Raw genomic sequence first — 13,414 nt, 5'->3', positions numbered from 1 at the left:
AAGTAAGTTGAAAATGTATGTCACCATATGTCAAGATGTGTAAAAGGCTTCAACCCAGAAATATGGTCTCTTTATTCTATCTATAAGTTCCTTGATATAGATATCCATTTCATTTCTTTCCTGTCCATAAGCCATTTGATAATTACAATTTTCAATTATCACCGCTCTCAAGCTTCACTTCCTTTTTGTGAGATGACAATGTATGGCTCAGACTATCTGTCCCTTTGATGAAACCACCATCTAGTATTCTAGTACATGGCATGGCTGAATTCCTTGTATCTATGCGTAACTCGAGTTCCATGCTCAGTTTCCCCGACCGCACAGCTTGTCTGGTTTCAGAAAGTTCTATAGAATTGTTCTCTTTATTAATTTCGATAGTCAACTTCACCGAATCCAGAGTTTTAGAGACAAAATTTGCTGTTTGAGTAGCAAGTTCACTCCGTACCATCATAGGATGAGATGCGAGGATATTCATATATCTATTTCATTCTGTTCAATTTTAGATTTTTCCAAGCTATCAGAATCCTCAGCATGACAGTTTTCATCTTTTGTGTTACCTTCATCATCTTTCAAAGGTTGAGTAATCATTTGTTTCTTTTTCACCACTATGTTGTCCAATGTTTGTTTCCATCTTGAGCTGATCAATGACAGATAATGTCATCTCATTTTTGTCATGGTAAGGTCTGAAAGATACAACCAACAGATCATATGCTTCCCGTTTAAAGTTTTTAATGAATTCAAGAACCCTATAACTGCAAACACGGGCAGTCTGTGACCGTGGTCTGTCTTGGGTATGATATTCCCTCTTTACCAGATCTACAATATTATATACAAAGAAATCTTCACACAGTGCTATTCCTGGGTAATGGCACCACCTGATATAAGAAATCTCCGAAGTATCCAGGAGGTTCCTGAACAAATGTTGATATAATATCCCGCAGAGTTACAACACCTTCTAAATTTCCATGACTATCAACAACATAGATCCTTTGAATTCTTGCATTATCCAACTTCAATATGACATTTTCAATAGTATCAGTCTTTTCGCACGTGATCACGTGTTCCAAGGGAGATGATGCCTCTTGCTTTAACCAGAGGTGAGATCTAACTGTCGTACAGAAGATCTTTGCTGTAACCGATCTGAATTCTTTATATATCTCAGGGGCCATCAGCAAAAACTGGATGTCCCTTAAACTTATGTTCCCCACAACTTTCTTTCCTTCTTTCTCAATAATTGGAAGCCCTCCTACACGCTTTTCACTCATCAATTTGAATGCTTGGAGAACAGGTTGATCTTCAATCAACTTGACCATTTGATCCGGTTTCATTACTGGAAGGCCAAGTTCTGAAAGTGTGTTGTTTCCCCAGGTCTCAAACCAAGGGAGTCTGACACACTTAGGAAGCATATGCACTACAGCAGACTGTGTAACAATTTTTTCAATCTTTCCCTCACCTATGTGAACCACAGGGAGGCTCTTCATCCTATACTTCGAAAGCAAGAGAAGCATTGTAAAAAATGAGTCAGATGGCTGTACAGGTAGGAATGGAGCCCAACGGAAGGATCCTGATATGTCTTTGACCTTTGTCTCCCCATAGAATTTTGAGGATGTCAACATTTCAAAGAAGTGACCTCCCTTTACAGCATCAGCTTTAGGATATGAGTTTATTCCAAACACTTGAGACCATTGAAGTAACCACGCAGAGATTCCTACAAACTCAACAATCTCGATATACTTGTCAATCCAAGTTGCATCATCTGGCGCATTTATATCCCTTACTGGTGCACTCAATATCTTGTTCTTGGCAAGCAATTCGACCACTTCAGCAAGACTGGCATCTGAATTGATCTCTACCACTGGAGATCTTCCAAATTTGCAGAGCCCTTAGTAACTAAATGTCTTTCTGGATTGCACATACTGCTTCATGAATCTCTGAAATAACAAAGATTTGTATATCCTTCATCTAAGAAGATCATCAATAAAACATGATATCCTTGCCGGACTAGGAGCTATCACCTACCCGACATGACAACACTTAAACCAACCCACCTGGCAAATAAATGAGAGGTCAAGAGAAAGGGAAACCCGACAAGGATGGCCTACCTATGAAGGACTTAGACCTAGACACCAGACTGACTTGACATTGAAAAATGATGGGTGACCAAAAGTCAGGCAACATACTGAAAAATAAAACTATAGACCCCCATTAAACTACTGTCTAATTACCTTTATTTCTCCTTCTCCCATGTTCTTATTTCTTCAAGTTTTATCGTACATCTTCAAACTCTAATGCTAGATATGATGACAAACTCAGAATTTTAGGTTAGAGCTTATGTATATGTTTGGTTCCAATATTGTTGGTATAAGGATGGTTCATTTAGACTTTGCCATCTCTATTTTTATGTACTCTTTCTTCTATTATCAGTAACATTTAGTATCTCAGCTACTTTGTCTTGATAACTAAGAGGTACTTTTACTATCAACTAATAATATTTGATTGCTATTTCAGAATGAGGAGGGGTTCAAACAAGTTCAACATGAACTAAGAGCAAAAAATTTGCTTGTCAAGATTCTAAGGGAAAAGTTATTTTCCAATGCAATTGATATAGAACAACTTCGAGCTGAATGTACAATTTTGGTAAGGGGTCAAGAGGTTTTGAGAAGTAACATTGAAAGCCTACAAGGTAGCCTCAGTAGCTCAAATCAGAAAGAGAAAGACTTGGAAAATCAAGTATGTGTTTTCATGCTTTCAATTGTTTCTATTTAGAACGTCAAAAGAAGATTATACTTACTTTTGAAGAGCATTATTATATTTAGAATGTCAAAAGAACATTATGCTTACTTTTGAAGATCATTATGTTTCTTCTAGATAATGAATACTAATGCTATGATATATTTTATATATAGCTTGCAGGTAAGGAGAATACCATCAAAAGTTTACAAGTTGACTTACAAGAGTGTCTTAAAGAACTGGTAGTGGTAAGAGGAGAGATGGCCAAAGTTTAAAAAAGATGCATAACCAACTACCTGGGAAATCAATGAACTCATTTGAGAAATTCAATGAGGATGTATAGTTAGGAAAGCCGAAATGCATAATTTTGTAGTATTTAGATTCATTCGTCTTTCCATTGGTACCCATCTAAACATTCAACATTCTTGTTGGTTGTATTCTATTTCTTGAACAAGTGTAATATAGCTGATTTTCAAAGGCATCTAAACATATTAAGAGGAAATCTTTTATTATATAAAATTTCTAGTTGAAAGATGGCACTAGGGCATTCTGAAATATTGGTATTTATACTGTTAAAATAATTTTTTTTTTTTTTAATAGTAAGTTTGGTATTTGCTTAATTTTGTTTAATTTAAGTAATTTATATTAATGATTAAGAATATGTATTAATGTATTTAATCTTGTTTATTTGAATTTCAAATTTGTATCATTTAATTTTTGTTTCAGATAGTAACACCAATTGTCCTTGAATGATTGAAAGTATAATTCTAATTGAAAGATGACATTAAAGGCCTTCTGAGATTGAAATGTTGATATTAATATTGATTACTTGAAAATTTAAGTTTTTGCACCATTTCAAGTTCGCTATTGGATTAATTTTGTTATACCAAATATATTTAAGCTATCTATATTAATGATTAATAATAAGTACTAATGTATTTAATTTTGTTTTTTTGAATTCAAATTTGTACCATTTACATTTTGGTTTCAGATAGTAACACCAGTTGACTTTGAATGATTGGAATCATATTTTTGTTTTATTTTAAGGATAGATTTGTTTGGTATAATTTTCAATACAATCATTAATCAAAGAGTAAAATAAATAATATGGAAGCAATTATAAAACTTGTGCAGTTATTGAAAACATGGTGCACAACCATTTGAAAAGGGTGACCAAGTTAAAATAGAACAATTTTTATCTATTAAAATCTTTGTAACCTATGGGAGAAAAAGATTCACATTTTGATACCAAAGTTAACAAGAGCAAGCGTAGTGAAGTTTGTCGAAAATAAGGATCTCGTCAATGATTATCAGGGGCCCCTTTTGTCATAAGAGGTGTCTTATGTTCTTGCACCCAACTTTTCTTGCAGAGATATGGAGTGCAAAGATTCTAAGAGGCTGAATCTATCTTTTTTGAGCTCCTTTGAAGACTAAATAGTAAGTGCCAGCCTTTGTTGACAAAGTCACCCCATTTTTTTAATTCTTGTGTAAGAAGCTTGGACATGTACAAAATCAAAAAAGGAGGCAAGGGAGTTTGCAAGAAAACAAGACATTGTGGATGAAAAACAAAAAAACCATCCGAGAAATCTTCTCGCCACATTCTAAATGAAGATTATGTCTTGGAATGTAAGGTGTTTGAACGCGCATCACAAAAACATGTGCTGAGGAATGTTATTTGGGACTACAAACTAGATGTTGTTATGATTCAAGAAACTAAAATGTCTAAAGACAAATGGAAATGCTCTCTTTATTCAAAAATGGGAAAGTGGTTGGTTGTGACTCGAGGGGAGCTTCAGGTGTTTTTGTTTGTGTTTTGGAATGACTTCCTTATTCAAGGTGAGGTCATTTTTCTAAAAATAACATTAGTTGTACTAAGTTTACTCACATTAGAGAAAAATATCTCTCGATTCTTCCAAATATATATGCACCCAATACTAAAAATGATAGTTTGGGTTTCTAGGAAAGGCTTGGAGATCTTACAAAGTTCTTACTTAATGAGCCTTGGCTTGTTAGGGGGAACTTCAATTCTCCTATTAATGTGAGTGATAAGATGAGAGACTAATGCAACAAGGATCCAAAGGTACCCCTACTAGAGGTAATCTGGATCCTAACAAATAACTACATAGTGGAAACATAACACCAAGGCAAGATTTGATAACAAATCACAACACTTTATTCATAAATAAACTGTTTCCATGTAATATGCTCGATTGTAAGGTCTTATTAGTTAGTTCCAAATACAAAAAGAAATTACAAAGCAGTTCAACAAGATCCCTCATCAAGATCCAACTCCACACTAATCCCAACCAGTTTAAATCCACACTATGGCAAAAAACCTCGAGGAAATCTCAACTTGTGCTTGCAAGCCCACCAAGCAATCTCCTGGTTTATCAAGCCTGTGCTACTAGCCCTTCTCAAAATTTTCTCGTACACTTCATCCTCTTCTCCAAGTTGGATGATCTACCTTCTCCTCAAGACTCCACAAAATACCCCTACTTATACCCAACTAAGCCACAAGTAAGCTTAGCCCATTACAAATTAAAATAAAACCTTACATTAAATGTTTACATAAGACACAAGTTGGCTACAACATAAATAAAATACCCATACACAAATTAAATGCTAAAAGTCATCTCACAAACAACTCGGGCACCACAGGGACCAAGATCAAACCGAGTGTTAGAGAAAACCATGCTGAGTGTTAGCATTGCACTAGACATAATCGAGTTCCTTCACTAACCAAGCACCAGTATGTGTTGAGTCCTCCAAAAGTAGCCAAGCCCCTTCATAGACGAAGCTAACTCGGGAAACACTACTGTCAAGCTCCCAGTGCAAACCGAGCTCCCTGTATTTGCTAAGTGCCCCAAGTATCGGCAAACATCTTCATTAACAAAGTTACTTGGTTAACACAACAACCAAACCAACTCAATATCAATTGATTCACACTTCATTCTTTGACCAAGTCCTCCAACTCCAAGGTCAAACCACACCAACATGCAGGAATGCAAGCCCACCAAGGATGCTTCTACATCAGAGTTTTCAGTAGCTAGAAGAACATCTTTTGGGATTCAACACATAAATGCCAAATTGGTTCTTCACATACATATCCTCTAAGTGCTCAACTTGTACACTCTTTCCCTTGATCTTCTTCTACTTCTTCACATCCATCTACAGTGTACTACAAGTCTACTTTCTATGCTGATCTCCAACCTTACTAGAATCCTTTAACCCAACTCGGCTAGCAAAACTCAGGTTCCTCCTACCGAGCTCTTCATTTTGTAAAAGAATTAGGGAATTCTTTCTACCACCTTTCACAATGGAAAACAAATTCTTGACATAATCATGCACAACCCTGCAATCATAATACCAAGGTATACTAAGCAACACATGACAAATGTTCATGTCGACAATATCAGAAAACACTTGATCCTTATACTTTCCAATCTAGAAATCAACAAGGCATTGCTCCCTCACTTCTAAAGCATGTTCACATTGCAACCAACCAACCCTATAAGGATAAGGATGTTTCATTCTTTTCAAACTGAGTTTTTGAACCATCTCCTTAGCAACAAGGCTGTCAATGCTACCACCATCCATAATCATATTGTAGACTTTACCACCAGACTTACAACGAGTCCTAAACAAACTAGTCCTCTCACAAGAATCTAGTGTCCTTTGACCAACCAGTACTCATTGAGCTAGCAAACTCTCTCCTTGCTTAGGTTGACTGGCATTACCTTCAACCTCATTCACAACAACTCTTTTGTCGTCAACCTTTGGACATTCATAAAATATATGTCCTACTTCTCCAAATGTGTAGAAAATAACCTTTGCATATCCTTGTCGTCTAGTCAATAGGTTATGGTTCATCTTCTTCACTCAGTTTAGCTTTTATTGAGCTATCCTACTTCTCCTTCCCTCTAGAGTTACCTTTATTTTTCCTCTTCAACTTATCTTCTATCTTTAGGGCATATTGATAAGCATCCTCAATTGAATCAATCTTCAATATACCATCCTCATCTTGGATATTGAATCTCAAACAATTAATGCACCTAGCTACCTTCTCCTTTGACAATTCTCTATACCCAGAGCGAATAGTCAACTTGTAGAACTCCTTGATATAATCTTTCATAGTCATATCTTTCTGCTTCAAATTCTATAACCTCTTGAATAAATCAAGTCCATAATCAGTAGGAATGAACTTAGCCTTCAACTTAGTTACCATCAACCTCCATCTAGCGATCTTCATTTCACCTTCCTCCTCTCTGTTTCTTTGCATTTCTTTCCACCAAAGAGTAGCATGCCCTTTTAATTCCATTTATGCCAACGTTACTCTAAGTGGATCTCCAATATCCTCTAACTGAAAGTAGTGTTCACATTCACCAATCTAATTAATCAGATCTTCAGGATTCAAAGTACCCAAGAAATTAGAAACCTCCATCTTATGCTTTAGTTTTAATTGAGATCTAGGTCTAGCAAACTAACCAACCCTATTTCTCATATTTCTCTTCACACAATCAATTATGTGCTCACCACTCGATCTAGAAACTTAAAAGTTTTCAGAAACTTCCTCATATCCAAGATACACCACCTATAACACTTACAATTTTGGTAATCATGTCACTCTTCATCAATGCAATCTCATATCAGAATTTTGCTTTAATCTTCTCTGAGATCCTTTCCTCCACAACATCACTAAGATCATCAATTGCCCTAGGGTCCAATCTTCTTGGAGGCATCTTCTAAGATCCTTTGCAAACCCAAAGTAATGAATCCATAAATCCAAAAGATCGAACAGCTCCATGAGATCAACCTTATCTTCCAGCCTTCACCGAAGTCCTAGTGCAAACTGCCTCAACTTCGACGCTTGGTCTACACACTCAAGAACAACTGTGCTTTGATACCACTTGATGCAACAAGAATCCAAAGGTACCCCTTGTAGAGGTAATCCAGATCCTTGCAAATAACTACACAATGGAAACAAAATACAAGTGCAAGATCTGATACCAAATCACAACACTTTATTCATAAATCAACTATTTACATGCAATATGTCCGATTGCATGACCTTTCGGGTTAGGGAAAAATACAAAAAGAAATTAAAAAATAGTTCAACAAGATCCCTCAAGATCCAACTCCACACTAATCCCAACTAGTCCAGATCCAAACTATGGCAGAAAACCTCAAGAAAATCTCAAATTGTGCTCGCAAGCCCACCAAGAAATCTCTTGGTTTACCAAGCCTTAGTTACTAGCCCTTTGTTATCCATTTTTTGCCTCTCGCGAAAAAATTTGAATTCGAATGCTTAATCCCACCCAACAGCCTCTCCCCCACTTTTATATTATTTAAATGGCTTGGAAATATCAAAAAAATAAAATGATAAAACCTTATTGTATTTTCTTATTTCCTAAATATGTTTTTTGCTGGCCTGCACTTTCTGCGCCATCAAATCTAGCACAAATCTATAGTGGGTGCTTTCTCGCATTTTGAAAATGCACTACCTTTGCGTAATGCGGGGAAGCCCCTTTGCAACATGTGAATCAGTGGGTCCAAGTTCTTCTTGTGGGCTGCAGAAAGGAGGAAGGTTATCCAACTGGCGATTCTATTGGCGCTCGCTTTCCCACATTCAAAGTTCTGTCAAACTTCCTGACAATGCAAGTAAGTGCTTTTTGGCCACGTGGTAGGTGGGTCCATCTTCTTTGAGCAGCTGTAGATAGGGTGTAAAAGGTGGCAGGGTGAGTTGGCAGTTTGATTGGTTCCCGCATTCTTGCATTTTGTCTTTTGTTAGGCTTTCTGACAATGCGGGCATGCCACTTTGGGACACATGTCCCATGACATCCCATGTTCCCAGTTGTACCTTCCACCGTTACATCTACCGAGATCAATGGCTGGTGCATGCCCACAATATGAAGATGTGAGGTAGTTAAGGAGTGCAAGTATGCGCCCTTGCAACGCGTGGGATGATGTGACATCCTAGGCCTGCTCTCCTCAAGAGGAATAAATATTTTTTTTGTGGCACTTGTTAGAACACGTTGGTTTGAAAAGGTGATATTCTATTCAGTAGCAAGATCCATTGTCTGATGCAATCAGATCAGTGGCTAGTGCATGCTCGCAAGATGAAGTTGCAAGGATGTTAAACAATGTTGGCATGCCCTTTTGTGATGCGTGGCTAGTGGGCCCACCTTTCTTAGAAGGTGATGACGACTCATCCTTGGTGGCAGTTGTTAAGTGAGTCGGAGTACAATGGAGGCATTTCATTGGCCCATCTAGCTAACTAGGTATGCAGTCCAGCATGATTTTATGATCACCATAGATTTAAAGAAGATCAAGGGTTGGTGCTTCCCCACATTAATAAGATGCAAGGAAATTAAATAATGCGGGCAAGTGCCTTGCTTCCACATGTCTTTGTGGGACCACTTTCTTGTGTGGGTCTCCAGGGTGATGCCAGTTAGGGCCGGGTCAGGTTGAGTTAGATGCCGAGTGTTTCATCGGCCCAAAATTTTGAAGAGAAAATGCAGTAATATGGGGGTCTTTCATGATCGCTGATCTCACAGAGATCAACAATCAGGGCTTTCCCACATTATGAAGTTACAAGGAAGTTAACAAATGTGGGGAAGTGCCTGAGGGATAGGTGTCCTTGCGGGCCTGGGGAAATACATTACGGTTAAGGTATTAACAAATGAGCTAGTGGTTATGTGACTGTCACGGTCAGGATTTTAAGGAGGTAGCACAGTTAGTAAAGAAGATGTTGGTCAACCATGTGGAGACCTTGCAGGGTGGACAAATAAAATGAAACTACTAGCCCACATCGCTCATCCTAGTGACAGAGTTAGGTTGACCTATTGACTTTGCTGATTCACGAGCTAAAAACAGGGAAAATTGAGTTTTGTTGTGCGATCTGATCCTTGTGATCAATGCCAACCACCCTTGAATGATTGCTAATCCTAGGAGAACACTCCACCACCCTAGTTGATCTATCTACTTGGTCAGATAATTTAATGGCATCATTTCTGTCTTCTCAGAGCCTCGTTTCAACAAAGATCATATATCATTGCATCTGGATCTATGCTCAGATCAGATTTTCTTCAGATCTCCATGATTATTCTCTGTAAGACTTAATGGAGGTGGTTGTGGAGTAACTTTAGTTAGAGGATATCTCAGTTATGCCTGAACTATAAAGGCAATTTTTGTAGATTTTGTTCTGGTCGACTCTTCTCTAACTTCCCTGATATTGCTCTACAATTTCATGTTTAAATTCCCTTTTCCTCTGAACTATATGACATTCTACCTTATCTCCTTCAACCACTAATATAAAGTGCAATAACTATTTTCCTCTCATTAGTGTATTTTAGATATCTGTAATCTTCCATGATTGTATCTCTTTTGGCCTATGAATGGTATATAAGTGAATCCTCTCTTTCCTTGTGTCATTCATTTGGGTTTTCTAATCTATATATGATTTTTAGATTAAAGCAAGTTTGAATGTGTATATCTTTTGGTATCATGATGGTTCAATAGTGCATGTATGGGAAGAGATTGGTTTGAACACTCTATTTTGGTGCATCACCCCTTTAGGTTAGAATAGGTAGATTTTCTTATATGCATTCTTTCTCCCTTTTCCTCTCCAAGAGTAGTTAGGTGCACCCTAATCGTAAAGGAATTTGGCCTTCTCTAGAGACTCAACCTCATAGTTCAAGTCCCATAGCTTGGAGGTTGTTTCCATGTTTCACAAGGTTGTCCTTAGGTAAAAAATTTGGACGTGGGTGCAAACTTTTGTGACAACACCCTTCTCAAAATTTACTCCTACACTTCATCCTCTTCTCCAAGCTAGATGATTTACCTTCTCCTTAAGACTTCGCAAAACACCTCTACTTATACCTAACTAAGCCATAGGTTGGCCTAGTCCATTACAAATTAAAATAAACCCTTATATTAAATGTTTGGATAAGCCACAAGTTGGCTACAACACAAACTAAATATCCATACACAAATTAAATGCTAAAAGTCAACTCACAGACAACTCGGGCACCATAGGGACCAAGACCAAATCGAGTGTCAGAGAAAACCATGTTGAGTGTCAGCATTCCACTAGACATAATAAAGTCCCTTCACTAACCAAGCACCAGTATGTGTCAAGTCCTCTTGAAGCAACCAAGCCCCTTCATAGACTGAGTTGACTCTGACAACACTATTGTTGAGCTCCTAGTGCAAACAGAGCTCCTAGTATCTGCCGAGTGCCCCAAGCATTACCAGACATCTTCATTAACTGAGTCACTTGGTTAACACGTCAACCAAACCAACTCAATATTTACTAAGTCACACTTCATTCTTTGACTGTCCTCCAACTCCAAGGTCAAACCACAACAACATGCAGGATTGCAAGCCAACCAAGGATGCTCCTACATTAGAGACATTACTATGCAGACCCACCTCAATGGGTGTATGGATCTTATAAATTTATTAACCAAAAAGTTCTAGATGTGGACCTTCAAGGGGGGTCCTTTTACTTGGTCTAATCATAGAAGGGGTAAGAACCTTATCCAAGTCAAATTAGATAGAGCATTGCTCTCTAGTATTGACTTAACAATTTTAATTTCTCTCTTTCTTCAATTTCCAAAATTCGTTGTCATCATTTTCTGATCTCCTTGTTCGCAGAACCGTTGGGAGTTGAGAGAAATATCCCTTTATAGATTTGAGCGGATATGGTTAGAACATTCAAATTTTGGAGATCTCCAAGTGGTGGAGGGTGAGGGTGGAAGGTTCGATAATGTTCAAAATTGTGAAGAAAATTTACTTTGTTAAAGACAAAGTGAAAATATGGAATAAGGAGACCTTTGGTGATATTTTCATTCAAAAAAGAGGATGTTAAACTTGTGTTGGATGAAGTGGAAAAGGCTATTCAAAAGGATGGGGACTCTCAAGGAAAAGAGAAATTATCTTTAATCAAGTATCATGACATTGTTACTAGAAACCATTGTTACTCATTAGATTGGTTTTTTATGTAAGTTATGGATTTGAATAATAATTTCAATCAATACAATTATTTGAACTCTATCAACCTACTTCTGATAGTATTTTGAGGAATACAAATTAGATAGAGTGTAATAATAATTTTTATTGTCTCAATTCAAACTAATTGAATGATAATTCTAATATAAATAATGGATTCAAACTTGCACTTTAGGACTTGCAATATTATCCTTTATCCTTTATTATTACTGATTAGTAATATTCCACATACCTAGAATGCATTTGATGGAAATTAATATATTATTGTGATAGTATCAAAGGATATAGTCATAGGTATATATGAGTCATTGTGGTGGAGAATATAGTTTCTGGTGTATGTATGTATCCCAGTACTATGAGTGATATCATATGTTTCCAATAACAATACAAACATGACTTTAATATGAATGAAGAGACCCCAGATAGGGGCATGACATTATGTGGTAAGGCCATGACCCTATGTCTTCTTAATTAATTAATATTATAATATATGTTATTATAGAAGCCCATGGATGTGAGTCTAACTCCTAAGTGGTCGTGAACTTGCTTACTTCGTAAGAGCTTAAGGATGTACGTTGGCCTCTAGCTTTAGTTGTTAATCAATCTCTTCTCTTTTGAAGAATTTTGGAATCTGCTTGATTTACTTACATCCCTCAAGAGTGGAATAGAGTTGTGGATTTCTTGGCTAAATGGGCTTCTGATCATGTGCAAGATTGGAATATTACAGATAGGGAGAAATTAACCCGAAATTATCTCATGAAATTGATGCCCTTGTTGATTGGGATAGACCTCTATGCTATCTTCCTTTTGTATGTCTTCTTGTCTTGATAAATTTTTTACCCCTCTTTTAATTAAAAAGTATAGCAGCCCATGGATATTCGAGGCTTATCATATTTACTTGAAATGAGACATTAATGATGTTTCTCAATTAGATGTAAATAATGTTATTATAATAATTAATTTATCAATACACACACACACACACATGTGTGTGTGTGTGTGTGTGTATACACATATATAGACATGTATATATACATGTAAATATATGTATGTATGTCTATATATATATATGTATGTATGTATGTATCTATATATATGTGTACATATATACATACACATATGTGTATATATATGTGTGTGTGTGTGTGTATATATATACATCTAATTGAGTAACATCATTAGTGTCTCATTTCAAGTAAATATGATAAGCTTCAATTATTCATGGGCTGGTATACTTTTTTACTAAAAGAGGGGTGTAATTTTTACTAAGACAAGAAGAGATGCAAAAGGGAGAGCTCAACAAAGAGCTCTATCTCAATCAACAAAGTCATCACTATCCCAATCATTATACACACAGCACACAATTGAAGCTACATCGTTAACATATTGAATCAATGATTACAATTCTTACAATTCATTCAATAACACCTACTCTAAATTATGACTGTTACAATTTCAAAAATACTAATGACCCCATGATCACTTTTACAATTGGCAATTATAAGATTGATAGCAATCTTACCATCATAAGATATTCATAAAATCTAATATAAATAGCATCTCATGTATAGATGCATAAGCATACACTCCTTAAAATTTGTGCATGCCTATATTCCTATAGAAGAGAATTTTTTTACTAAGTTTCATCTAAGAAATTTGAATGCTACTATTCTCA

The 13,414-nt window shown here is 36.4% G+C and overlaps 1 pseudogene; it reads right to left on the bottom strand.

Moving 5' to 3' along the window:
• Positions 1–816: 816 nt before the first annotated feature.
• The window catches only part of LOC149536408 (SNF1-related protein kinase regulatory subunit gamma-1 pseudogene), a 168,982-nt pseudogene continuing 156,384 nt past the window's right edge, over positions 817–13,414 (bottom strand).

Source organism: Cupressus sempervirens, chromosome 10 (assembly GCF_028749045.1).
Source record: "Cupressus sempervirens isolate cs-2001-9-10 chromosome 10, ASM2874904v1, whole genome shotgun sequence".
Lineage (NCBI taxonomy): Eukaryota > Viridiplantae > Streptophyta > Pinopsida > Cupressales > Cupressaceae > Cupressus > Cupressus sempervirens.
This window is presented reverse-complemented; position numbering and strand designations above follow the sequence as displayed.